Raw genomic sequence first — 24,795 nt, forward strand, 5'->3', positions numbered from 1 at the left:
ACATAGGCTTGAGTAATATGAAATCTGAAAATCACAAATCATAAATAATAAAGCATATAATATTAATCTTGTGAGTAATTACATTCAGTTATAAAATCTATTCTTTTCTGAAAACAACCACATTATCTTTTCAACTGTAGGGCAATACTTCATCTCAAGACTTTAAGAAATCTTAAAATCCATAGCATTGAAAACATATACGTTTATCTTAAGGCATTCAACCAATAGACTATTTTAAGAGTAGGGGACTTCTTTTTTGATTTTCTACTTACCGACATAAACCATGTGAGCATTCATGGAGTCCAATGTCTTACCCACTTTGAGGAGAGCTGTTCTAACCTTGCCATAAGAATAGAACTTTTTAAGTGAACACAATCCTAGTCATCCACATAGAAGTGAGAATACTCTTAATCCTAAGATGGCATGTAGTTTTGGGGCATGAAACCTTCATAACATACCCATCTGAGTTCTAATTTCTACTCCTATTCTTATGCTTAGGATCTTAGAAAATCCACTTCAAAATAAAATATAGCCCAAGGGTTTACAAGAAAAACTAATTATGCTTTTTCTTTTCTTTAAATCTCAAGTCATATGAACAATGTAGATTATTTATCTTAGTTTACGACCAACAGGTCAAATTTTTATAAAAAATCTGAGAATAATCTTATCACAAGGTGCGTGTAGCACAAACAACCTTGAAATAGCAATCTTAAATTAGGACTTAGTGACCCATGCATCAAATTCACGTTAAAATATCCTAATGATCATTCTTGATACTGTAAACATTGATAAATTAATTCAAAATTCAGAAATTACTGAAATATGCATGACAATATGAACATAATCATGCATATACACTTTTAAATCACTAGAAATCTCATAAGCTTGTGAATAGCAATAATAAATATAAATCCTAACTTGAATTTCATAGGAAATCATATAAAAATTCAGTAAAATTGGAGTTAAAATATGTTTTGTGAACAAGGACGAAAGCATTGTCCTTGTTCGTAACCCTATACACCTCAATTGATGATGTTAGATGCAAAAACTTTAATCGTCGATATATATTGATGCTTTGGAGATTAATTCCTGGAGTTCTTCTGTTGGGAATTCTGAATCATTAATTACCCTTCAGAATTAATGGATAAATTTGGGTTTCTTGGAGAAGGAGCGTTAATGATCTAGGATTTTCTTTTGAGAGAAACTGGATGAAATAAGCTTAAAGTGGTTTGAAATATGTTAAATCATTTGTTTTGGACGGATTGGTGGATTGGGAATTGATCAAAATGGCCCTTTAAGCTTTTAAACGAAACTGAAAAATGCAATATTTTCTAAACTGGGTGGCCACCGTGACGCGCCACTATCGTGGTGGGTCACTATAAAGTGGACGAATAGGAACTAGGCTTTCACCGCATACACAACAATCGCGGTGCCCTTTTGTTTGCCATTTTGGCCACTGGCGTGAGGCGCCAGTATTGTAAAGGCTCACTGGAAATTTAAAAATATGAAATTGGCCCTCTTCGTAATGCACCAATATCATTGAGGTCCACTGGAATTTGAAAATTATGAATTTTTCCCTTCCTGCGATGCGCCAAGTGCCTAGGTGGCACGCTGTCTACTTAAAACTGCCATAACTCCTTCACTGACTATCGAATTAGGGAAAATCTTATATCGATGGAAAGATTATTAAATTTACCACACAATGGGAAGTCTAAATCTGGAAAATTCTAAATAGAATAAATAATAGTTATTTTTGAAGCTATCTCTTAATATTTTAGGAAGGAATTTAAACAAAGAAAGTTAGGGGTATTACAACCCCGCACATAAGAATTTGTTCATCCTTGGTGAAGCTTTACATTCATCACTTAGACTCTGATAAATACTAAAACAATTGAAATAAGGTCTTAAAATATAAGACTATAACTTCACAATGCATGACAAGTTTTTGTCAATCATGCTATATTGAGCACATTTAAGATCATGCGCGACTACTTAAAGACCTCCTAGACTCAATAACCAACTCTATGATATTTGTAAACTCATGTAAGTTACATTACAAAGAAATCAAATACCTCCCAAGTCATTCATCAAACATTTTCCCTTACTACAATATCTTTACTCAAAAGTATACAAAATTTCATATGAGACATATGACAAACCATAATATTTTCATTAATGTACATACCACTAGTATAATAACATCAAAATTAAAGATCAAGTATGATTTTTTGGGTTGTAATTTAGGAAAAGAGATGGGTAGGAATTATTTTGGCTCAATTAGTGACCAACATCCTACGCACTTAGTACATTATTAATACCTTAATTAAACAACTGATTTCTTTCATATTCTATCTCCACCCATAGTTTTTAGTTGTTTTCCCACATCTTTAAGAAAATTCACGTACCGCTAGTAAGAAGCACTCAAATATCAAGAAAAAATCTTTCTTTTTCTACTCCCTATCAATAGCATATGAACCTTTAAACACCTGGACCATAACAATTTTTTATCGGTTTCCCACCTCAACTATGTTCCTTTTATCAGTTCTCACTCCTTTCAACTCTTATTCTTTTTAATTAAAGTTCTTTAATGTTTTTGATCAAATTATAGGTGTACTATAAGAAAAGTATTAAGCAAGGTTTGTAGATCTTTAACAAAAAATAGGCTAAAGAACAAAGATAATCCATTATAGGTATGTAAAGAAGAGGATAAAAAATACCCTTATAAAAGAAATGCTTATAGAATCTCATAAATGGAAGATTCTTCATATACCTTTGCAAACACATTGAGAAAGTTCTAGTAATTAATCTGAATGCATGGAATATAAACAAACACTTGACACATATTGCACATGTTAAACTGAAGAATCATTCATATAGGCTCTCAATCAAGCAAATAATAAGATCACATTTAAGAAAAAAAAATCCAAATATGAGTCAACTGAAAGAACCAAGGTGTCCTAAAAAATGTCATTTATTTTTATTTACTAATAACCTTCAAGGTTAGTTTTCCCATATTTTTTACTTCTTCTACATTTAGAGCTTTTCTACAACTGCCCTAATTCATTTATGTCTTCTTAGGACAGACAATTTAATTATGAGACATTTTAAGTGGTTTATAAAATCATTTCCCTATTTTTGAGCTTTTGAGGTTAAGATATAAGTGTCAGGTAAAAATCTTAGTTATAAGTCTCAGATGCCATTTTTAATCGACTCATTAGCTTGATAATGTTGATTTTAGGATAGGATGAGTCTTGGACAACACCTACAGCTTCTAAACTCATTTTGGGCTATTAGGTGAAGTGTTGCTAACATGGCCATTTAGGGTATGGGACCCACTTTTTATCAAAAAGACCCTACATGGAAATTTTGATGGCAATGTTAACTCTAAAATGTTAAATTTGTTACAGTACAAAATTTTATATTTGACCTTGGGATTTTAAACCAATCCCGAGCACTTGGTTGGAGCCCGCTGGGACTTGCTAAACTTGGCTGGTGCCAAGTTCTCTGTGCAACCACTATACCAACAAATAGATTGTTTTAGCCAGTAGCTGCTTTAGTAGTTGATCACACCTTTATTCTCAGCCACTTTAGCGGCCTTGGACCACTTTCATGGAGATCAACACCCAAGGTCTAGTTTTTTAAAGACCCTTTCATGCTTCAGTGGTGACCACTTTAGTGGTCATTTAGTTGCTAAAGCATCTACTACTTGTGCATATATAAATGCCATATCCCTTATCTTTAACTTATTTTTTTAAGACTAAATCACCATTTCAGATCATTGTAAGCACAAAAATTTTTAGAGTAATCATGTTTGTGATGTATGGATTAGCTCGGGTGAATTCTTGACTACTTAGTTGTCATTATCTTTGTAATTGTTGCACAATTTCTTATTTAATTCTCATAATTTCTCAAAATTGTTGATTTTTATGGGATTGGTTAGGGACTGTTTGAGCTCCAATTTTACTAAATTTAGGTGTCAAATAATCCTTGAGTTCTATGGAATTTTTTGTCAATTTTAATTTTATGATTCCATAACCAAGAACCACAAAGATTTTTTAGACCAAATTCTATTCTAGAGAATTTATATGCGACATGGGTAGCAAGTCTCTCATATTGAAGCATTGATAGCTGTTTTTGATAATATGGCAGCTCTTAGAGGTTTCTTAGAAGTGGAAAGCTCCACCGTAGAGAATTCAGTGAGTTCTTGGCAATGTCTAGGTATCCTAGGCTTACCCTTCTTTTAAATTAAGCTTAAATATGGTATTAGTGTTTTATTGTGCTAGATTTTGGTGGATCATTTTTGCCTAATTATTGTTTTAGTAATTCATATCATATTTAGTCAATTGGGGCCCTTCTTTGTTTTAATCTAGTCTTGTTTCCCCAAAATATATTGTATTAACATTCTTTTGGACTAGAATTAGTGCTTATAATGCCTTAGGATGATTGGGAAGACATATACTAGATTTGGATAAATTCTAACTTAGTTTGGGTTAATTACAACTCATAGTCATCCCCACTGCCCTTTTTAGATAGAATGAAAGAAATAAAGCTCTTTTTGGCTTAGTTAGACTCATGAAATGATATCAGCAAAGATACGAAACAAGGTTAAAGCAGAGGAAATTTAAAAAAATATGAACATACAGATAAAAGATATACACAAGTAGAGGAATTGTAACTAAACCACACTATATTGAACAGAGGCCCTTAAATGATAATCCTAGACAAGAACATAACTCCTACGAAAACCGAGAGGGATATTAAACTCCTCATAACCAATGTTTCTAAGTTAATCAAAAAGCTCCCAAAAAGCTTGATAGAACACTCTCAAGTGTAAATACATCCAACAATAACTAACCCAAAGTCTAAGAGAAGACTAGCTATTTAAAGCCAAGCTATTTATTATAATTGGGGCCAAAAGTTACCATAAATGCTAAATGGGCCTAAAAGTGATGCCAAAACCAAACAATCATAAAATGTTACTCTTCCGTCTTACATCCTTCTCATGGTGGGTTACAATACTTTTAATCGTTAAAATTTCTCTAATTGCCTTGAGTTAGAATCTTTGATATGATTTGACTTGTATTGTTCTCTCTTTCATGATGATAATTTTTTCTCAAGTTCAAGAATTTAGCATGTTCAAGATGAAGAATCTCAGGGAAGTCTTTGGAATTGGAAGGGATCATAACTTGCTTAATCAAGTAAAATGGAATGCTAATCTCTCCTTCTTGAGGACAAACAACTTCAACTAGTACTTTGACGGTAATGATATCCCCATCACATGTATCCACTTGAACCTCCCCATTTACATCAAAATTGTCAACCCCTTCTATATTTCCTTTCTATTATTCCATTTTACCTTTTTACAATAGATCACCTTCCCAATGTAAGATTGCTCTTTGAGTTGGACACTCACTTATTCGGTGACGCCATCATGGATATTTGAATGTTTAGTTACCCTTAATTGTAGGATTACCTCCTTCTGTAAGGAATAACATGGAGAATTATTCTTAGTGGCGTTCTTCTAAAAGGTCTTCCTGAACTCATAGTCTTAACTATGAGTTGAGGACACTTTGTTTGCCATATTAGTTTTGATTATTATTTTCTCTTCCTTGATATATCTCTCAACATCAATGGATACCTAAAAGAGATCATCCATCTAGGCAAACTTGTGTATTGATATTCTATAGGTAATTTCTTAATTTAACCTACTATAAACCTAATTTTAGTATACTATTCACACTCTTTTTAATCAAGATTCAAGTATTGGTTTTGAAATACATCACATCCGGTCATTTTTCATATTCTCTCTTATCTTCACGTTAAGATCTTCTCCATAGTTTCCCTAAGTAATTTATGACTTGATGGGATAGATAGTTTGGTTACCGGGCAGTTTTTTTGGATTATAGAATCCTTGTTTAAAAGTCTTCACAAGTTCCAAATGGCCATCCGGTGAAAACATTGGTAAAAGGATGTTGGAAAAAATTTTGACTGCACCAACAACTCTAGCATATTGATTTTAGGATAGGTTTATCTTTTTCTTGAGTCCTAATGCACCCGAACTTATTTTGACCTATTGATCGAAAAGTTAAAAAATTAGAAGATATGGTTGTGCGGCCTACACTTTATCTAAACGACCTCAGATGGAAAATTTGACGTCACAAACACGTCCTAAAAATCAAATTTAGTGGGGTTACATAGTTCATTTGTAAATATCAAATTCTGAATATGTTTTAAAGGTAGAAAACAAGGTGTTAACTTTACTAGTGATAGGGAATGTGCAATCACATAAGAACCGATTGCGATCACAATAATTCGATCACAATACCTAGGACTACCATAGCAATACCTTTGTGCCTTAAGAAGATATAAATGGACCCTAATGTCATGATTTTTACAATTCTCAGTCATTCTTTAGAGCCAAAGACCCTAAATAAGTTAGATAACTAAAAATAGAGTCATGTGGGTGACTTGCGAGCTTGCTAAACATTTATTATTGAGATTTTAAGCTGGTTTAAGGTATGATTGCATCAAATTATTAGTGAATTTCCTTAGTTACAACCCAAAATCGAAATATATCTTAGGGCTTGATTTTAGACAAAAGTTTTCTTTGTTTTCACCTATTTCTTGAGGGTTATAATTTCTTTTTAATGTATGAATGTTGGGTTGACCTCAAAAATACAATTTCCATAAGTGGGACCCGCTTGAGTTTTTTGGTGTCATTTTATGACCAAAAATATAATGGTGTAACATGGGTATTATTATTCTCGTATTGATGAGTAGATTACGATTTTGATAGTGTCATGGCATTTTGGGATTTTAAAGTAAAGATACACATTGGTGAATGATGTAAGGGTTTACGGTTCGACTTTGAGATTCGATTATGTCTGCGCTTCTTCATAATATTATGCATGTTACTTATCCTATGTGAATGTGAATGTTATGATTGATTATTGGTAGAATGTCTTGGTATTGAATATTTAAGTTACGATTAGATGAGAATTTTGACCTATAAGTTGAAATGCTTAATACCTTTTTTGATACTATTGCCTTCTCCCTAGATTGAACTTAATTAAAGCATAGATATGATATAATTCTAGGTTTAGAATGTAGTTTATATGTAGGAATCATTGTTAGTATGTGTAATAACCCGTACTTCTACCATCTTAAATCTATCCTTAGAATGTCAAATACAAGTTTCAAAGATGAATCCACTTTTATAAATGTGGTATTTTCATGATTTTAATATATTTTAATGTGGAAAATTCAATAAGCTTTCCATCAATATCAAATTCCCCTAAATCCAACACTCGGGTGAAGAGTTAGAGCCTTTTTAGTGAGACAGTGCATCACCTAAGCCATCAGCGCGTCGCCGAGCCAGCTTAAAAGGAAATTGTCAATTTCTAGTGTTTCTCCATGATAGTGGTGCGTCGCGCCAAAGTTACAGGTCTCAAAAAAGGTGGAAACTTGATAGCTCCATGTCGCGCCACCGAGCAGATTCCAAATTATTTAGTTCCAGTGACTTGGCGTGATAGTGGCGCATCGCACCAAGGATGAAAATCGGGAAATTTTCACAAGAATTAAAATACGTGTCCTAGTTTTAAAAGGGTCTATTTCCCTATCCTATATAAGATAAAAAAACACGGGTTTGACTCTCCATTACACAAAAATATACTGTATTCTCTCAAAATCCTCTCCGGAACATATTAGGATTTTTATAGAAGATTCAAGTTCAAGAATTTCCTCCGTCAATCTTCGTGTATTTATGAACCAAGGTATGCATAGTGTTCATTCAGGGACTCCTTTCATCCATGAAGCCTAAGAATCTCTTTTCTAAGTTCAAGTTTCTTGATTTCTTTATGAATTTCTTGTTTGGTTTGTTTTACTTATGCTGAGAGTGATCAATTGAATTCAAATCAATGTTGGGTGATCAATGTTATGTGGAATTGATTTGTCTAGATGTATATTCATGTGAACCTATGATTAAAAACTTGGATGATAAAATTAGATGTTGAATCATGATGTTTAATTATTGTATAATGTTGTCTACATATAGTATGCCTACCATATGTTTGATTAAGTGCCTATATAAAGAAAAAGTGCATAACAAGCCTGATATTATGAAATCCTCATTTATGTACAAGTTTATGCATATCACATGTTTGATTAAGTGCTTCAATATATGAATTATGAATTGTATTTTTTGTCATGAATTAAAGTAATCCATGAATGTCAGTTTCTTTCCATCGAGTCTTGGAGGTACTTGTACCCGACAATTTAGCTATGTGCCTAGAGCCAGGTAAAGTTTTCATGATAATCTCAATCAAGCCATGATCAGTAGAATTTACTTAGTTACATGACTCAAGAAATCTTAGTAAATCCAGTATCCATTAGATCAGTCCTACTCAGTAATCTCACTAATCTAAGTAACCACAGTATTCCTAGTAATCTGAGTAACTTCAGTACTCTCAGTCAGTCCTCAGAACTCAGTACATTGCGTTAGTCAACAAAACTTAGTAAAATTAGTTTAGCTTCACTAAACAATACCATTAGTATCAGCTCATTTCAGATAATCACTTTAGTTCAGTTAATCAGTTCAGTGTCTTTCAGATGGGAGTAGGATTCAACACCAAGCATGCTTAGGGATGGGGACTCACCCGCTAGATAGGACTGAGATCCCTAAGAGAAATCCCTAAGTTCTAGAACTATGAAGACAGTATAGGGATGAGATGTCACCCATTTGATAGGACTGACATACTCAGGGATCACATCATTTAAATGTATAGTATAAATCCCAGGGGTCACCCGCTAGATTAGAACTAACTCCACAACAATTGTCTTTACTAGTGGCGCGGAACTGACACCCTTCCAACTAGGGTTATAGGTTAGACCTCAGTTAGCTTAGTATGGGGCATGTGGTTAGATGATTACCTCCCACACTATGAGTTTCAATCTCGATCTCAGTAATACAACTCAGATAGTTCTACAAATTTCAAGACTGTTAGATACAGTCACTTAGTACAGTACAAAACTCAACTAGTTCAATCAGAACTTAGACAGTTAAGTCGCTCAGTATTAGTATACTAGTTTTATGGAACTCATATTATCAGTATTCAGACTCAAGACTATCAGATAAAGTCAATCAGACCAGTTCTTCATAATCAAAACTATTAAACATAGTTATTTATGTATCAGTAATTATTCAGTATCTCAGTATTTAGTCCTATCAAGATCTCAGTTACAGTCACGTATTCATGCATGTATTCTCACGTTCATGTTAGTTAGTTAGTTATTATTGTTAATTCTTATAAATCATTACATTCATCCTACCTTACTTATATACCAGTACATTCAAAGTACTAACACATTTGCACTATTGTGTCTTATACCATAGGTTTAGAACCACGAGCGCCAGAGCATTAGTAGCATCCCAGTTCAGCAGTTAGAGTCATATGTAAGTCCTCATTCTTTGAGGACATTAAGATTACATTATTATTTTAGTTTTCAATTTATTTCAGTAGTCGAAGTTAGTTGGGGACTTGTCCCATCAACTCTTTATTTAGACAGTTTAGAGGCTTCCAGACTACAATATGCTCAGATAGCTATATTAGTTATTTTGGTATTGTTATACCATATTTTCAGTTATGTATTAGTATTGAACCTTATGGACTTTAAGTTCATGCTTCAGTAGTTATGATATTATTATTATTATTATTGTTATTAGTATTATTATTCAGTGCTCCGTTACAGATATCAGTCATGGGTTAGCTTGTGGTATTTCGGGGCATAGGCACCGCGTAATATTTTGGGTACTAGATTTGAGGCGTTACAAAATTAGTATCATACCCTAAGGTTGAACAGTGTCCTAGGAAGTATAAAGGTCACATCTAGTAGAGTCTTGTACATGTGTGTGTTGTGCACCACACTTATGTGCTGGAGGCTTTGAGATATTTTAGGAACAGTGTCCCTTCTTTTAGTATTAATTTCATTCCAGTGATCAAAGGATCAATGTTTAACTCTCACTCTAATCCGTTTCTCCCTTTATCCTATAGAACATGCCTCCTAAAAGAAGAAACGGGAATCAATCAACCCATCAGCTCAAAGAATCTTTGGGCAAACATATTTCTCATGTACAGTTCAAGGCTGCATTCACTACTTTTTCTAAGTCAGTTACTATTTAGAATGGATGACCAGCGTCATTCCAGCCAACCCTTTGGCCAATTCAGTTGTAGCCAGGATTCAGGACTTTATTTCAATAAACCCACCATCCTTTCTTGGGTCTAAGTCAGATGAGAAACCTCAGGAATTCCTAGATTCGATTCAGATAGGTGACTAATATCATGGGGGTGACTACAGTTGAGAGTGTTGAGCTAGTTGTATATCAGTTGTAGGATGTGCCTCATACTTGGTTCAAGTAGTAGAAGTCAAAAAGGGGAGATGATGTAGCGCCTATAGAATGGGATGAATTTGTCACTGCATTCTTAGAGATGTTCTTTCCCCTAGATCTTCATAAAGATAAAGTGTTAGAATTTATCAACCTCAGGCAGAGCAAAATAACGGTGAAAGATTATTCTCTTGAGTTTACTCAATTAACTAGATATGCCCCTAATTTTGTTGCAGACAGTAGGGCCAAGATGAGTAAATTTGTATCAAGGGTGAATGATAGCATGGTAAATGAGTGCAGATTCGCCATACTGAATAGACATAACTTTATCCAGACTTACGATCCATGCTCAATAGATAGTAGAGCAAAGGATTAAGTTGAAGAAAAAGTAGAATAAGAGGGCAGGGACTGGTAGTTTCTGCTTTGCTAAGCCTAAGTCAAAGGGTGGTAGCCGATCTCAATATAGTCATAATTTTTCATTCCTAACCCATCTTCAGCTAGTGCACCAGTATCCAAGCTCAGGAATAATAGTCATGATGGGTTGCCAGGCTCTGAGGCCTAGGGTAGTGAGAATATGAGTCTTACCTATCCATTTTGCGAAGAGCATGGTAAGAATCACTGAGGTGTATGTAAAGCAGGCAGTGAGGTATATTATTGATATGGTAAGCCAGGCCATAAGCTGTGGGAATGAAGAGTAAGGGCTCAGAAGGGAAAAAATTTAAGCCAGTAGGGCGTCACTTCCAGTACCATTAGTGGTCAGCGTTAGAATAGGTTTTATGCTCTTCAGACTCTCATGATTAAGAAAATTCCCCCGGCATAGATTTGGGTACATTATAGGTCCTTCATACTTATGATATGCATTGCTAGACCTTTTTCTCTCATTTTGGCTTAAGATTTTTCAGTATGAGTTAGTCAGTAAAACTAGCAATTTCGTATAGCAGTCAAACAGTCAAATTCCTATGGTTTGTTTTCAAACTTTCCATTTAATCATACTATTCTAAGTTTCGTGAATAAGACTGGTTCAAAGTAATACATCCTGGTGATTGTGAGCTTAGTTCAATTTCAGCATTATGTCTCAGTTTTGAACCCCAGGTATTCAGTCATGAATTAGTCGGTTGATGACCTGTGCATTACCCCAGTATCTCAGCAAAGTGAGAATTCTAAGAGGGACATAGTATCCCCAGGGGTAGATACACCATTATTTCCCAATGCTCTCATGTCTTAAATTCAATTTCTCTTTGCATAACGAATCCAGTTTGGAGTAGTGGGTACCTATAGGTTGACCTCCAGACTCTGATCTCAGCAGTAAGCCATTTATTAAAGGTATTAAGTTTAGATCATGATATTCATCTCATATATAACATTCCATACCCAGTTACACTCTTATGTTTCCGCTCATGCATATTTAGAAATTAAGCTCAGATTCAACCCCAGGTAGTATCTGTTCTTAAGCTTATCCAGTTTCATGTTTAGATTTCAGTTACAAATGTGATATTCAGTTCCATGCTCAGTTTTCATTTCAAACTTGGTATATTTACCCTTACATATTAAGTGGCATGGTCATAAGTCGGTTCAGTAATGTATTCATGCATCAGATATGCGTGATCAACTTATCAGTACTCTTAGTCATGAAGTCATACGTCAGCTCAGTCATAAAATCATGCATCAAATATACATGCTCAGTATGAATCTCAGTAATATCAGTTAGGTAGTAATGTTTCAGTTGTTCATGTTCATTATGTACTCTAGATTATTGTTTCTCCCATCTCAATCAGTCTCCTTCGAGGATGAATATTCCCAAGTGGGAGATATTATAATACCCCATACTTTTACCAGCTTAAATCCGTCTAAAAAATGTAAAAGACTTTTTTCAAAGATGAATCCACTTTTATACATGTGTTATTTTCAAGATATTAACTTTTTTTTTCATGTGGTAAATTCAATAAGACTTCCACCGATACCAAATTCACCAAAATCCCACACTCGGGCAAAGAGTTAGAGCCTTTTTAGTGAGCCAGTGTATCACCTAAGCCATCAGCACATTGTGGAGCTAGCTTAAATGGAAATTGTCAATTTCCAGTGTTGCTCTACGATAGTGCAATGTCGCGCCAAAATTCTAGGTCTCAAACAAGTTGGCAACATGATAGCTCCACGTCGCGCCACCATACAGATTACCAATTGTCCAGTTCTAGTGACTTTTCACGATAGTGGCGCATCATGCCAATGATAAAAATTGGGAAATTTTTACAAGAATTAAAATACTTATCCTAGGGTTAAAAGGGTCAATTTTCCTACCTTATATAAGCTGAAAAACATGGATTTGAGCATCTATTACACACAAATATACTCTATTCTCTCAAAATCCTCTCCAGACACATTAGGGTTTTTCATAGAAGATTCAAGTTCAAGAATTTCCTCCGTTAATCTTCATGTATTTACGAACCAATGTATGCATAGTGTTGATTCATAGACTCCACGAAGCCCAAGAATCTCTTTTCTAAGTTCAACTATATGGATTTCTTTGTTAATTTCATGTTGGGTTTGTTTTATTTATGCTGAGAATAATCAATTAAATTAAAATCCATGTTAGGTGATCAATGTTATATGGAATTGATTTGTATAGATGTATATTCATGTGAACCTATGATTAAACCCTAGGATGATGAAATTATATATTGAATCATGATGTTTAATTGTTGTATAATGTTATCTACGTATATTTGTCCTACAATATACTTGATTAAGTGCCTAGATGAAGGAAAAGTGCCCAACTAACATGATATTATGAAATCCCTATTTATATACAAGTTTAGGCATATCACATGTTTGATGAAGTGCTTCAATATATGAATTATGAATTGTGTTGTAGGTCGTGTATTCAGGTAAGCCATGCTATGTCAGTTTCTTTCCATCGAATCCTTGGGGTTCTTGTACCTGACAATTTAGTTGTGTACCTAGAGCCATATTAGGTTTTCACGATAATCTCAGTCAAGCCATGATCAGTAGAATTTAGTCTATCTCATGACTAAGGAAATTTCAGTAAATTCAGTATCCATTAGATCATTCCTACTTAGTAATCTCAGTATTCTTAGTAACCACAGTATTCCTAGTAATCTCTGTAACTTTAGTACTCTCAGTCAGTCCTCAAAACTGAGTAATTCTATTATTCAACGAAACTTAGTAAACTCAGTTTAGCTACGCTAAACAATACCATTAGTATCAGCTCAGTTTAGATAATCACTTCAGTTCAGTTAATTAGTTCAATGTCTTTTAGATAGGAGTAGGATTTAGTATCGAGCGAGCCTAGAGATGAGGACTCACCCGCTATATAGCACTAAGATCCCTAGAAGAAATCCCTAAGTTCAAAAAGTACATAGCCATCATAGGTACGAGATGTCACCCATTAGATAGGGCTAACATACTTAGGGATCACCCGTTAGCACATTTAAATGTATAGGACTGATCCTAGGGGTCACTCGCTAGATTAGGACTGACTTTAAAGCAGTTGTCATCACCAGTGGTGCAGTACTAACACCTTTCCAACCAGGGTTACAGGTTGGACTCCAGTTTGCTTAGTATGAGGTATGTCGGTTAGATGATTACCTCCCACAGTCTGAGTTTCAGTCACACTTTCAGTAATAGAACAGAAATAATTTTTTAGATTTTAAGACTGTCAGATACAGTCACTCAGTATAGTAGGAACTCAGCTAGTTCCATCAGAACTAAGACTGTCATATGCAGTCGCTCAATATTAGTATAATAGTTATATGAAACTCATGTTATCAGTATTCAGACTTAGGGCTTTCAGAAATAGTCAATCAGACTAGTTCTTCATAATTAGAACTATTAAAAACAGTTATTCATGTATCAATAACATAGTATAAGTCCCTTAATTTCTCAGTATCTCAGTATTCAGTCCTACCATGATCTCAGTTACAGTCACGTATTCATGCATGTATTCTCACGTTCATGTTAGTCCATTAGTATTGTTCATGCATATGAACCATTGTATTCAGCCTACCTCACTTTCATACCAGTACATTCAAAGTACTGATGCATTTTCTCTATAGTGTCTTATTCCATAGGTTTAGAAGCACAAGCACCAGAGCATCAGTAGTATCCCAGTTCAGTAGTCAGAGTCAGCTGTGAGTCGTCATCCTTTGAAGACATGATGATTAAATTATTATTTTTATTTTCCATTTATTTCAGTAGTCAAATTTAGTTAGGGACATGTCCCATCAACTCCTTATTCAGACAGTTTAGATGCTTTCATATCACAGTATGTTCAGATAGTTATTTTAGTTATTTTAGTATTGTTATACCATATTTTCAGTTATGTATTAGTATTGAACCTTATGGCCTTTTAGTTCCTATTTTCATAGTTACGATATTATTAATATTATTCACTAATCAGTTACAGATATCTGTCATAGGTTAGCTTATGGTCCTTCGGGGTCAAAGGCACCGTGTAGCATTGCAGGTACCAGATTCGGGGCGTTATAGTATAATTATCCTTTGTTGGGCTAATTTATTAATCTTTAAATTGTAATTTGGGTAGAATTGACATAAATGCCCATGTTCAAGATGAACTTCCTATCTTAGGATTGGTTGTGACCTACTAGATATCTAGAAGTTGAACGATATACCTTAGCCTAGTTTGGGGTATAAGTTGCCTAAATATGGAAATTGAGGGTTAGAAATGGGATCGTCCGACCAACCATAGGCTAAGACATATGTTAGACTTTGTGTACTTATGTATGAATGTTTGTGATAACTCTCAACTTATAGGTCAATTTAAGTGCAAGGCCTTTGTTGTCAATATAATAACCCAACATGAGTCAGGGTCGAATCCATAAGGAACAATGTCACTGGTGAATAGGTATGTTTGAAATGAAAGTACTTGGTAATTTAAACTTAAGATATAAATATTAGGGGGCTTTAATCATTTTCAAATGTGAAAGTAATTCCTAGGCTTGTAAGGGACTAATTCGAGACTAAGAAAAATTAAAGCATAATTAATTTGGCATGAATATTGGTATAATGCTATCCTAGGGGCAATTTATGCATATGTACATGATATTTTGGTGCAAAATCTAATCCTTGATGATGTGGTAGGCTAGGTTTAGAGTACTTAAGGATAGTTTGTCAACAAAATATATATTATATCACTCATTAACTTGTTTGGGAACCTAATGAGTGTGCCAATTAACGCCACCGAACACCTCAATTAGGCACCCCTATTTCTAGGATAGTACCCAAGGAATAGTCAACCTCATAATCACTCTAGTGTATAAGATAATGAATATTCGCAAACTAAAACCAATAATTATCTACTATTGCCTTGGTTCCCGCATCTCCCTTTAAAGGATGATGAGGGTTCCTAAAGTTCACCCAAACCCCTCTTTCAAGGATGGTTTGAGCTTTTAAAAACATGATATTTCCATCCATCAAACCGATTTGGGTATTAGGGGATTTCACCCATAAATCCTAACCAATTTACTCTAGCAATAGTAGAACACCTTATCACAAAACTAGAATCTACACAAATATATCGCAACCCACATACAATTGCACCCTATTCTAACATAATCTCAATAGAGGAAGAACTAGAAACTCATAAAGATAATAAACAAAAATATACCAAAATCTCCATCAATTTGAGTCATGAAAAATAAAGATAATTCAAACCACACTTTAAAAATCCAATGAATCCTCAATGGGATTCGCCAATTCTTCACTTTGGAAATTATCTAATTAATTATTGCCTCAAATTAGTATAAATTCAAGACCCAAGATCCAAGTGATAAATCCTAAACTAAGGATAGGCTAATGTGTAAGATAAAGATAGGATGAAAAATGAGCTAAAACCCCTATTGAATCCCTAATTCCACATTTGTAAAATATTATAAAAATGCCCTTCAAACTTTTCTGCTCTTACACGATCATCATATCTTAACACTGATCGTGGTACTGCTATTATGGTAGTCATATTGTTATTGCCCATTGTTTGACTTGATTACCTAACGCGATCGCGACCATCAGTCCATGATCACGTAACTGAGTGTCGACTCCTGGGCCTGCAATTTCAACTTTTGTTTTTTTATAACATTTCGTCACTTTCACCTTCTCCTTAGCTTATTTATATTATGTTTTCTTGCTCATCATCTCATTGCAATTTTTACCTACATAAATGAGCATTAAGGAAGAAAGTAACCACAAATCAATGAAAAAGCATGATAATTTAGTCTTAAAAAATGCTAGTAAGTTGTCAAATTGATGACTTATCAACACCCTCAAACTTAAAATATTGCTTGTACTCAATCGACCAAGAAAAATTCAACAAGATAGGGTATGTAACTTAAGTCCACCTAAAAGAAAAATATACTAAAGGAATAAGCTAACAAAGCTCTACAAAGACTTACCAAACATGTCATGACAATAAGTAAACCAAGCTTTTTCCAATAAGCACTTATTTATGAAGCATGAATTAAAGTTTGTATCAAACAAATCTTCGAAATCAACAAAGCATTTTACGAGGAAGGAAACAGAAAATATTCAAAAAATTTCTCAATCTTAAGAATGCAACTTACTTCACCCATTAACCAAAACCGAGAGTAAAACTTCACCTCCTACCCCCAATGTATCGATGCCGCTCACAAGCAAGAGTTAGTTCCACACAAATAAAATACTTTGAAAATTTTAAAGAAGATTCACACTCACTCTCTCATAGAAATTCAAAGTCAATCAGTAGAACCATAGGCTTGCCCTTCGTGTTTTTCGCCACTAATGTAGACTTACCTAGTTTAGAGTCACCAAGGTCTTGCGGGTCAAGATGATGGTTTAATGTGCAGAAAGGAATATATATGGATCAAGTGAGTAAAATATCCCCTTTAATGTAATTTCTCAACCCTTTGTATCAAAAAATTTTCAATTTATCCACCTTGTTCTCTCTCAAATCATTTATCATATTTCCCTAATTTTTTTATTATCATTTAAAAAATAATTCAAAGCCACCATTTTCTCTCTTTATTTCTTTCGATTTTTGAAGAGACTTTCTAACATTAAGTGCTACTTCGCCCCCTCATTTGCCTTATTTCTCTTCACATTCTATGGGCTAGGCTATACAACTTTACCATTAAGTATGTCTCTTGTCTCTTAAGAACATGATTTAACCAACCTACGTACACCTTTCTTGGCTCATCTTAGCATATCATAATCACCCCCCAAACTTTGAGTTTGAACAACCCTCATATTATTTTCTTAACTACATAAACAACCCTAAACTTTGGCTTTCGCCAATATTTCATTTCTTTGAATCATGCAATGCATCAAAGAAGGTTAAGTGCCCAAAGGAAGATTTTTAAAAAGGGCTTAAGTGTTTTATAAAGGTTATCATTAGACAAATAAAGAAAATGGGTAAAAACTCTCAAAGGGGTTAACTAGGGAAAAATGATAAGGTTGGAATTTGGCTTTGTGATGGGTAAAAAATGGCCTCGGTTCATTCTCCTAACCCTTCTTTTCTATGATTTTTCTTTGAACACACTCGGGGCAAATTCTAGCCTACACATATGTGCATAAATTATACAAAAATGTCTTCACACAAGGTATCATACTCATAGCAAAAAAGTAAATATCCCAACAAATTTGAGATTAATAAGTTACTCTTAGTCATGACTCATACTTCCAAAGAGAGAGCCAAAAATTGAATTTAATAGTCTCACTCAAAAGGAATCTCAAAAACATCCTTGATCTCTCTTCTTTTTCAAAAAGAAAATTATCATTTTATTTCTTGCCAATGACATTTTGAAAGAATTTTTGAGCTTTTGCCTTTTCCTAAACAACTAAAGAAATACTTGGGTGAATGCCAGACAACATTATCATTACACTTGCTTGGATTCTTTTCGTACAACTTCACATTACATTTATTTAGTTCATAAACGACTCATGGAACCAATGGAAATATAAATAACCCATTATCCTTAAAAATGGTGTCACCCAATCTATCATAGGTTAAAACAAACATTCATGTCCCCCGGGTTACTTAAACTTTACCCAGAGAGGCTTTAATATGAACACTAATTAATCTCACCATGGACCAAACATTCATCCATAATTTCAAACAAAATATGCCTGTTATACCACTTATAAAACCAATAGGACTTAATATACTCCAAAAATGATCAAACAATGCCCCAAGAAAGCTTACATTAGCCTTTACAAGCATATAAGACATTTCTCACTTATTGACATTTTAACAAACATGTGGTGTACATGTAAAGTGAGATCATGAATAGGTAAAATAACAAAAAATGTGAACAAGCCCAATGCACCAATTCATCACTAAAAATACCACTTATAATCATACTAATCCAATTAAATCACCCACCACTTAATTAAGCAAGCAAACCTCAAGTAGGTGTTTCATCAAACGCATGGTGTGCACTAGTGTATAAAAGCAAGAATTTTGCAATTTAGCATTTGAGACAAGGTACACATTCAAAAATCTTCTTCCCAACAACCACATTCTCCAAAATTGATATCAAATGAATTAAATTCAAATAAAAAAACCATGGAATGTGATCACCATTCATATTTTAAAGATCTTACCTTGTAAGCTTACTAAAGAGAGGAAAGTGATGAAACAAACGTCCAATATACGTATCCGGGTTTTATTCTTGATGCACCCATTCCATCTTGTGCTATCACCTACAAACATTCAAAAAATAGCAAAAAATGAATTAAAAACATTAGAAAACATCAAAAAAAATTCATTGGGTTGCCTCCTAAGAAGCGTATTAGTTAAATTCGTGGCATAACATCTTTTTCCTATTAAATTTATGTCTTCATTTGGAGTACTTGAAATGACGGACCAAATTTAGATGAATACATCTTTGAGGTATTTTGGCCAAGGGTGAGGACAATGAAATATTTTTTATCTCGCCACTTTGAAGATTTAAATCTTTTGCCCAACTTGATATCAAACTTTCTAATAGTTTCACTACGTAATTTTTTAGAGCATAAAAAATTCACTTTCTACACAAGAAATTTTGTATTTATTGGCCTTCAAGTGAGGGGCTTTATTTTTCCATTTCGGTATGAGAACTCTAAAATAAAGGAATTTTTCTCATTTTTTCCAAAATTCATTATTTGCTTGGGAGGTTCGAATTTCATCATATCCACCAAGTATATTGATGAAAAGTGGTTCGAGTAAGGTTTTCTCCCTAATTCCAGAGCTGCATCTATTTTGATATTCTCGCCCCGAAATGGACTAGAGCCTTCACAAAGGATTTTCTTGGCATTTTCTTTTGACTCTAGTACCATTTCCTCAATATTGGAATGATCAATCATATTTAGTTTTGTTAGTTAGGAAATTACTAAAGATTTATCAACATTGAACTGATATGGAAGAGTGGGAATACCCATGCTATTTGAGTAATTTGCCTCCACACCTATTTCCTCTACCATGTGTCTGGATACATGAGTTGTAACTTATCCCTTATTGTTTCTACCTGATCTAAGATAAGTTAAAGCATTGCTTTAATCCCATTATTTCCTATGCTTCATTCTTTCTTAGCTTCATCATAAAACCTATCCTAATAATAAGAAGAACTAGAAATCTGGTTAGCATAATAGGTGTAGGGGACATTTTGGCAAACACTTCAATATACATCATGAACACTACATAATGACCAATTATACTCCCAATTAGATCTAGATGGTGTACCCATCTTTTTTTCGAAAGTATATCTACAATCTTGACAAAAGTAGGGTCCATCACAATATGGAAATGGATCATCAAGATAATACTTACAACCACCAAACTCACTATAATTACCCTTTAGGTCATTGTCCATATTCTTGCTTATTTTGCCGATAGAACATCACTATAGCCGCCCCATGTTATTAGTGACTTACTGGAATTGATAGATTCGTTACCTTGCAGTTCATTTGGTTCCTTGAAAAACTTTATCAATTTGAAGTCTTCATTGGTACTAATTGACCAATAAGGAAAAACTTTAGAAATCGACCTTAAATATGAATCTGACTTTCCTAATGAATCTGGAACATAAAAAACTTATGTGAATACATATCTTCTTTGTTTTAAATAGACCTCAAATATATCTCGAGGCATTGGCCAAAGCTCAAAACCAAGCTCCATGCTTCAGCTATGCCTTGCATAAATTTCAATGCCATGACCACCGAGGTTAGGGTATGACCACAATGCTGCAACTGCGGCTAGAAGAAGGGTACGATCGCATTACTTGAGGCTGTGTGGAACCTATTTAAAGGATATTTTGTCTGATTTATTTTTTATTTGTGCCTCCTTCTTGAACCCTTAAACCCTAATATATAGTTAAATCTTCTAAGTGAGTCTTATGGATTGATTTTGAGCTTAAACAACTTGTGTAATCAAATTTTAATACTAATCTAAGGTAAGAATCCATCTAGTTGGTGTTAAATTATTGATTTTTAGATTGGAAACACCTAAATTATTGAGGCTTAATTATACCAAAATATGTAATAAATTTACTCAAGTGTCTTAAGGGTTATAACTTCCTAATGATATATAAGTAATGGGTTAGTCTCGGAAACTCATTTTCCAAAGGTGGAACCCCTTAGGGGTTTGATGTGCTTTTGAGCCCATGGTACAATAGTGCCATAATGGGCATTACTATTCTTGTTGTAATGCTTAGAATATTTTTTAAAGATGGTTTTATGATAGAAGAAGCTTTTAGGAAAGGAAAAGAAAAGGTTTTTGCTTTATTAGTTTCTTGGACTCAAGGTAGGTTAGGCTTACTTGTATTTAGATTGAGCTTAATTGAAGTATAATTTTTTATACCTAAAGAGATTGGGTAGAGTTTAGATGATAAATTGTTGAATAGTGATATTGGAGATTAGTTGATTCTTATAGGTTTTTCAACTTTCAAGGTGTGATGCTTGACCCTTAGCCCAGAACCTTGGATTGTCTACTTATAGTCTCAAGAATAGTAGGACAATACTCTAGTTGCTCAGATAGATGAGAATGATGTTGCTCCTAAAACTTAAGAGTATGTTGACCTAGCTATTTCTTAGTTAGTAAATAACATTGGTGTACAGGTGGAATACTTGAAGAAGATTTCCCCAGTATGGCTTAGTAAGGATTGATAGGCCATTATGTTATGATTTAGATACCTTAGCCTAAAATTGGGGTAGATGCTAGTCTTGTGATAGTGAATTTTTCGTTCTTGGGATTTACGAGTGGGACTTGACCTAGCAAAAACTTGAGCTATGAAATCTCTTAGAAACCTAGATACTTGATGAATTTCTAAGTTATGTTGTTGAGATTATAATGGTTAAACCCAGCGGTTGAATTATGCGTATAGTCGATGGTTGGATAATGTGTACACTTGATTGATTATCTTATGGTCATGTTATAGATAGACTTTGAAAAATGGTGATTATGTATATCATTTAGATACTTATGCTCATGCTTTTACTCATATTATATGGCAAGGGTTCGTAGTGAATTATGATGGTATATGCTACTTTATATCCCTATTACTCTATTATTGTGGCTTGTAAATATTTATTGATTTGACTATATATATGGATGGTATGGCAGTTCTTGGTTTAATCTAGAGCATATGGTGATGTAATGATAATGCCTGGTAAATCTGAAATTTATACTAATGTTATGATGATGCCTGGTGAATTCAGACGACATGTTAATGTTTTGATGATAATCATTGAATATAGAGGATATGTTGATGTCATGATGTTGCATGGTGAAATGTTATGATGTAGCCCGATGAATTCGGAGGAAATTTTAATGTTATTATATTGCTCGACGAATATGAAGGATATGGTGATGTTATGATGTTCTAGGTGAATTAGAAGGCTATGTTTATGTTATGATGATACCCAGTGAATCCAAAAGAGGTAATGATGTTATGATTCTATGTGGGTCAAATTTACAAAAATGTTTTGTTATTTATTGAGGTTAGTCCATGTGGGGCCAAACTAATCATGTACTTGAGACATGATGTCTACCATAGTAAATTGCTACCCTTTCCTTGTTCTTATTCACTAAATGAGAGTTGTGGCCATTCTTGACTCTAATTGGTAACAAGAAGAATTTATGCCTGTTATTGGGTTAAGGCTAATTTGTATGTGTAATCTTGTGTAGACCAAAGGCTCACCTAGTAAACTTACTTGACTCGAATTAATAATGATGTTTTGGAATTCTACCTAGTAAAGTAGCTGATTTAATTGTGAGTTTTCTCTAATAAATGTCTATGATTTGAGTAATAGAGGCCTTGTTAAATAGTCAGTGGATCTTAGTTTTTATAATATGGAAACTAGTCCCTAGGGTATTAACATGCTTTATGATGATAGACTTGGTATTGTATGATGAATAGATGAATTGACATCTAGTATGTGATGTTGTGGTGGTTTATTTAATGTTTCATTAAATGAGAACTCTAGATAGATAATGACCTTATAATGGGTGATTCTTTATTAGCCTTGGTAACTTGTAGCTTTTCCTAAATTGATGTCTAATAAGTATAAAGATTTCCATAATAGCAGTTCATATGAATTTGAGGTTTGCTAATATAGACTAATCATGGATTTTATTAAAGAATTAAAGGATAAGTAACCTTATACCTATGCTATGGCAATATCAATTTTGTTGTGATTAAGCTGTGGTATTGATATTGATAGCAAGCCTCGATAAAAGGCTATGATGGAGATGGGAACCCACATTTTTGGGTGAGTTTATGTGTGTGTGGTTATGACTTGATATATATATATAAATATATATATATATATATATATATATTCATGGATTGATATTTTAGTGTACTCTTCAATTGTATGGAACTTCATGATGAGTTCTTACATTGCATTCTTTACGTGTACTCTTTGATTGTATGGGATGTCGTGATTAGATCTTTATTCTTTTCTTTTTTATGCTGCCCGATGGTATAGGATGTCGTGGTAAGTTCTTGTGCTTACATGCTAATGATGGTTGGTGTTGATTATGGTAATTATTTGGTTTTATTTATATATTTAAGGTTTTATGTTTCAAAAACAATCATTTATTTGTATGATGGATATGGTACATATGGATATGATACCTTATACTATTTCCCTAGTAGCTTTGTTATTTTATTTAGTGGTATGGAAGAAGATTCAGGTACGATTTATGTACCTTGACTTTATGTTATTGTCTTACCTTATATTTACTTTATATTATTATTTAGCTTAGTCAGCCAATGATGCCTACTGAGTATCCATGTGTGGTAACTCATACTATACTTCTGTACCTTTTTTATGCATACCTAGGTTCTAGTTGATGTGAATAAGTCGGTTTATGCCGAGTTGACCATTCGGAGATAGGGTGAGCTGTTAGAGTTTGAGTTGCCATTTTCCCTTCTATCATTATTTGTTTTTTGTTTTTGAGACAAATGTATGATTTTATTTAAGACAATTAAACTTTGAGTTGTAAAATTCTATTGTTAAGTATAGACGCTCTTGTACTAATACTATTAAGTCAACGGATTAGTATTTGAATTCCACTTGTCTTTAGCTGTGGAATGTCAATCTTTATAGGTGTTCGATTATATTGTCCATGTTTGACATTTGTACAAAGGTGATCCATTGCATTAGCTCCAAGTTATGATATCAACTTACCTACCGATGGGATGTGGTAAGTTCTATCAATACTCAAAAATTGGGTCATGATAAATTGGTATTAGATCCTAGGTTTCCTCGGTAATATTTGTACAAGAGCAAGCGTCTAAAAGAGTCTTGCTGATCGAAATGTTGATATATGTTTCCTATCTTTGGGAGGCTATGGGACATTCTTAGGAGTCCTTCGATTATTTCACTCATATCGTGCTGAGAGTCTGAATTGGTTTTTAAGATATTTTGTTTACCTTACATTTTAATAGATGCCTAGGACACGTACTTTAATGATACGTGAGGAGGGTCCTGAGACCTAAATTCATGATGTGTCTAATCTTGGGTGTATTTATACGCCTAAGACCATAATTTATCAATATTTTAGCTATGTTTAGAGAACAAAGTGCCTAGTTTATAGTGTTTTTACTCTACTTCTATGTAACTGAGCTAACGGATGTGATTAGCATGATTTCAGGTATTAATGAGGTAGATGAAGACATTATGGGACTATGGAATGCGGATGGCATATGAAACAAGAGAGAGTAGCAACGTGGACCAAATGTGGCGCCTAGACACTACAATCTAGACCAAAAGTGATGCATGGGAACTTTCTCCCAGGAAAATTTGTCATTTATAATAAGTTTAGGACTTAGAAGGAAATTATGAGATAGAAGGCTATTAAAAGACTTGTTGCTAAATTTTTATTGAGGATTCACATTTTGTATTATTTTAAAAACAAGAGAAAGCAG

The sequence above is a fragment of the Capsicum annuum genome, chromosome 3 (assembly GCF_002878395.1).
Source record: "Capsicum annuum cultivar UCD-10X-F1 chromosome 3, UCD10Xv1.1, whole genome shotgun sequence".
In the NCBI taxonomy this organism is placed as follows: Eukaryota; Viridiplantae; Streptophyta; class Magnoliopsida; order Solanales; family Solanaceae; genus Capsicum; species Capsicum annuum.